This window comes from Elephantulus edwardii, unplaced genomic scaffold (assembly GCF_000299155.1).
Source record: "Elephantulus edwardii isolate Elephantulus edwardi_28Jun2011 unplaced genomic scaffold, EleEdw1.0 scaffold00110, whole genome shotgun sequence".
Classification (NCBI taxonomy): Eukaryota; Metazoa; Chordata; class Mammalia; order Macroscelidea; family Macroscelididae; genus Elephantulus; species Elephantulus edwardii.
In genome coordinates, this window is record NW_006399860.1 from 9,524,285 (window position 1) to 9,530,065 (window position 5,781).

The window sequence follows — 5,781 nt, forward strand, 5'->3', positions numbered from 1 at the left end:
TATGAACAGCAGATCTGAACCCCATCCTATCCTGTGCCATCTTCACATTTCCTGACACACTAGACACATTGCAGCAATCACTGTGTCGATCGACGTGATTGAGGATCTTCCTCTTCTTTGCTGACCCTCCACCCTTCCCAGAATCATGTTCCTTTCCAAGAAATAGCCCCTCCTAGTAACATGCCAGAAGTATTTGATGTGATGCCTCATCATATTTGCCTCCTAAGAGCACTCCCCACTGCACCTTTTCTAAGATATATTTGTTCTTTTGGCAGTCCATCGGATGTTCAGCATTTTTCTCCAATACCACAGCTTAAAGGTATCAATTGTTCTTCTGTCATCCTTATTCATTTTCCAGGTATCAGATGCATAGCAAGTGATCAGAAAGACCATGGCCTGGATTAGATGCACCTCAATCCTCAAACTGACATCATTACTCCTCAATAATTTGGAGACGTCTTTAAAAATGCAGACCTTCTCAGTGCAATATCTCTCGATTTTATTCTATATACTTTGTGAATATTGTCAAAAGGGGTGAATCTGTGGAAAAGTCATATTTGGAAAAACAGAATCAGAAAAAGAGAGGAAAATCTTCAACAAGATATATTGACACTGTGACTAACAACGGACTCAAACATACTTGAGAGGTTGAGGATGACGCAGGATAGGGAGAGGTTCAGATTTGTTGTTTTAGGGACTTAATGAGTTGTAGTGCACTATAAGGCACCTACTAACAACACCTCCAATCAGCCTGCTTGCATCAAGTTGATCCCATGCATTGTAGAGTATTACTGAGCTCCAAAGAATTAACTTGTTATATTATTTAGCCACAGATCTCTAGGTCTGTATTATATGGTCTCAACTTTTCCTTCAGATCACAAGCTATCTTAGCCACTCACATATAGCTTTTGAAATAGATGTTAATCTAGTTGGTTCATTTGGTGTTGATCAGAGTTCTAAATATATGGCATATTTTTATACTTGAATACCTTTAACATGGTATTGTATATTTTATCCTGAAATATAAACAAAATATTAAAAGTATATGTTGTTGTTACATGCCGTTGAGTCACCTGTGACTCATTTTGACATGAAGGTACAACAGCTCTAAACCCTGAACTATCCTGTGCAAATCTTACTGTCTCTGATACATCTACTCCATTATCCAAGTCACTGAATCAATCCATCTCATCAAGGGCCTTCCTCTCTTGCACTGTTCCTCCACCCTCTCAAGCATGATGCCCCTCTCCAAGGACTGGTCCCTCCTTGCAACATGCCCAAAGTATGTCAGATGAAGCTCCAGAGTCCTTGCCTCTAAGGAGCAGCCTGGTCTCACTCTCACTAGGACAAACTTGCTTGTTCTCTTAGCAGTCCAGGTATATTCAATACTCCAGCACCATAGCTCAAAGGTATTAATACTCCTTCTAGTAATAGTTTCCCTAGTCATTGTTCAGCTCTCCTATGCATATCCAGTAATGGAAAAACCATGGCCTGGATCAGGCACAGTTTAGTCTCCAGACTGATGTTATTGATCATCGGTACATGGGAGAGGTCTCTGACAGCAGATTTTTCCAGTTATTGTAGAACCAAGCAAGCTGAAACTGTTAACAATCTCAATCTCGTTACCATTTTCCATGAAGCTGCCATTCAGTCCAGTGATGAGAATCTGTTTTCTTGATGTATGAGCTTTGATCCATATTGAAGGCTACAGTCCTCGACCTTCTACAGAAAGCACTTCAGATCCTTCTCAGGTTCAGCAATCAGGATTGTGTTATCTGCATAATGCAGGTTGTTGATGAGTCTACCTCCAATGCTGATGCCACATTTCTCTTTATAGGTCCCAGCCTCCTGGATAATCTGTGCTGAAGATAGATTGAAAAGGTATGGAGGTAGGACACAAACCTGGTATACACTCTTTCCAATTTTGAACCTTGCTCTGTTCTGAAGACTGCTTCCTAGTCCAAGTATAGGCTTTACATAAGCACCATCAAGTGTTCTGGGATTCCTATTCTGCTCAAAGTCAGCCACAAGTTAGTTGTGATCCACACAGTCAAAGGTCTTTGCATAGTCAATGAAACACAAATAGGCATTCCTCTGGCACTCTCTGCTTTCCACCAAGATCCATATGTCTTTAGCTATAGTATTCCTAGTACCATGGTCTCTTCTAAACCCAGGCTGTACTTCAGACAGTTCTGTGTTGATGTGCTTTCCAGTCTGTTTTTGTTTGTTTTTAATAATAATCTTCAGCAGAATCTTTCTTGTGCGTCCTATCAATGATATTGTTCGATAGTTTCTGCACTCTGTCGGGTCATCTTACTTTGGAATGGGAACAAATATAGACTTCTTCCAGTCAGTTGGCCAGGTGGTTATCCTCCAGATTCCTTGGTACAACTTGGTGAGTCCATCCAAGACAGCGTCTATTTGTTGAAATATGTCACTTGGTATGCCATCAATTTCCACAACCTTGTTTTGTGCCAATTCTTTCAGAGCAGCTGAATTTCTTCTTTCATCACTATAGGCTCTTGCTCATATGTTATTTCATGAAATTTTTCTGTGTCCACCAATTATTTTGTTATACTCTTTCCATCTTCTTTTAATGCTTCTTGGATTAATATTAATATTCTGCCCAAGGCATCCTTAAGTATTGTAGCTCGAGGATTGAATTTGTTCTTCAGTTTCTTTAGCTTAAGGAGTGCTGAACAAGTTCAGCCCCTTTGACTTTCAGACTCCAGTTCTTTATATGTATATATAAAGTGTAAGTATAAATTTTTAAGTATATGTTGGAAAATTATAAAATTGCTTTCAATAACAGTTTGTACCACCAAGAATTTAATGTGGCTTAGTGGTAAGGACTTGTGCTGTCAAATCAAAGGCAGGCAGTTTGAATCTGCCAGCAGCTTCACAGGAAAAAGTTGGGCTAACTCCTCCCTTACAAAGTACTGCCTCTGAAATCTCCCTGAATATTCACTTATGATGGGTTTTGACTTGATAGTATAAAACATAAAAAATTCATGTAAGTATTTTAACAGTTCCCTGTGAAACCAACGGGTTGTTCTTTTTGTTGGTAAGTGCTTTTGAGTCAAATATGACTCATAGCAACCCTATGAACAAATGATCTGAACCCAGTCCTCTCTTGCACCATCCTCACACTTCCTGACACACAAGAGCACATTGCAGCAGTCACCGTGAAAATCCACCTGGTTGAGAGTCTTCCTCTCCTTCATTGACCCTCCATCCTTCCCAACATCATCTCTCCAAGGAATAGCACTTCCTAGCAATATGTATGTCCAAAGTATGTGAGGTGAAGCCTCTTTATTCTTGCCTCCAAAGGGCACATCCTCTCCAAAACTTATCTGTTTCTTCTCTTGGCTGTCCATGGGATGTTCAGTGTTCTTCTACAACACCACAGCTCAAAGACATCAATTCTTTTTCTGTCATCCTAATTCATTGTTCAGGTCTTGGATACATAGTAATTAGAAAGACTATGGCCTGAATCAGCTGCACCTTGGTCCTCAAACTGACATTACTACTCCTTAATAATTTGGAAAGTTCTCTAACTGCAGATTTTCCTAGTCCAATGTGTCTCTTTATTTCCTGACTACTTGTACCAAGGCAGTTAATTGTGGATCCAAAGAAGATGAAGCTGTTGACAGTTTCCATCTCCTCTACATCCATCGTGACACTGGCTATTGGTCCAGTGGTAAGAACCTTTGTTTTCTTGTATTCAGACATAATCTATACTGAAGGCTGTATTCCTGGATTTTCTGCAACAAGTGTTTCAAGTCCTCCTCATTTTTAGCAAGTAACATTGTGTCATCGGCATAATGCAGGTTATTGATAAGTCTCCTTCCAATCCTGGTCCTCCTCATAAAGTCCAATTTCTCAGATAATTTGCTGGTTATAAGAGGCATGACAGTGTCAAATTCAGTGTGAATATTTTCTGTAATTATATATTAATAAATAATCCATACATATATTACATATTAAATCCCAACTTTGTATATGTTGTTGAGTGATGTTGACTCCACTTGACTCTAATAAATAACAGCCATAAAGGATGTAATAGAACTTTCCCTTTGGTTTCTTAGACTGAAATGTATATTTTGTGTTTTATTTCATGAAACTTCCAGATTATTTGAATTACAGACTTTTTGCTTATTAGTAGAGTACTTAAGAACCAGAGTTGCTGTTACTGTTGTTGTAGAAAGGTGCCATCAAGTTGCATATTACTCATAGTGGTGTCGTGAACAACAGATCTGAAACCTGTCATTCTTTATCATCTCTAGCATACTTGAGTGTATTGCTGCAGTGACTTTCCCTCTCCTTTACTTACCATCCACCTGTCTGATGTCCTTTTCCAATACCAGATGATTAGAAAAACTGTGATTTGAAACAGACACATTTTAGTCTTTAAACTGACATAATTGGTCTCTGAAACTTTGTAGAGGCCCCTGACAGCAAACATCCACAATACTGTATGTCTCTTTATCTCCTGACTGCTAGTACAACATATGTTTTTTATTTAAGTAAGATGAAATTATTGACAATTTCAATCTTTTTTTCCATTTTTCATGTTAATTCCTATTGACCCAGTGGTAATGATTTTTGTTTTCTCAATGATGAGATATAATCTATATTGAAGGCTCTAATCCTTAAAATTCTTGAGCAAATGCCTCAAATCCTCCTTGCTTTCTGCAAATTAGCTTGTGTCATCTGCATAACACAGGTTATTGATGAGTCTTCCTTTAATCTTGATGCCAAATTCTTCATAAAGTCCACCTTTTCAAAAAATTTGCTCAGCATATATATTGAATAAGTATGGGTAAAGGATACAGCTCTGACACACACCTTTCTTGATTTTTTAAACTATGTAGTACTCTTTTGCTGTGTTTGGACAGCATCTCCTTTGTCAAGGCAGAGATTTTACATAAGCATAATTAAGTGTTCTGGAATCCCCATTCTTCTCAAAATTCGCCACAGTTTGTTATGATCCAGTCAGAAGCTTTGTTGGTGTTAAGTACTGTTGAGTCACTTGCGATTCACAGAGACCCTATTTAGAACAGCTCTGAACCCTGTTCTATCCTGAAAGCTTATCGTTTTTGACACACCTACACCCATTACTACAGAAACTGTGTCCATCCATTTCATCAAGGGTCTTCCTCTTTTGCCCTATTCCTCTACTCTCCAAAGCATGATGTCCCTCTCCAAGGTCTGCTTCCTCTTTGCAACATGCACAAAGTATGTCAGTCAAAGCTTCAGAATCCTTGTCTCCAACGAGCAGCCTTGTTTCACCCTCTCTAGGATGAATCTGTTTGTTTTCCTAGCAGTCCATAGTATGCATATTCAATACTATTCTCTAGAACCACAGCTCAAAGGCATCAATTCTCCTTCTATCATCCCGAGTCATTGTCCAGCTTTCTGATGTATAGTAAGAAATGGTGAGGAACATTTTGTATAGTCAATCAAATATTAAGTTATATTCTGATATTCTTTGTGTTTTCAGCCAGGATTCATCAGGCAACAACAATGTTATTTATGCCTGGTGTCAGAACCTCTTCTGAACTCCACTTGAACTTCTGACAGTGCTTTGTCAGTAAATTGTTTTAGCACATTTTGTATCCTCTTCAGCAATGTTTTGCTTGAATGTGGTATTGATGACTAGATTAGGGTAAAGGAAAACAAAAGGAAACTGAATTTCATGTATACAAAACAACTGTTAGCAAAATATTGATGTTTGTTAGTCAGGCAACTAGGTTCTCATTATTTCATGTTTAATATACT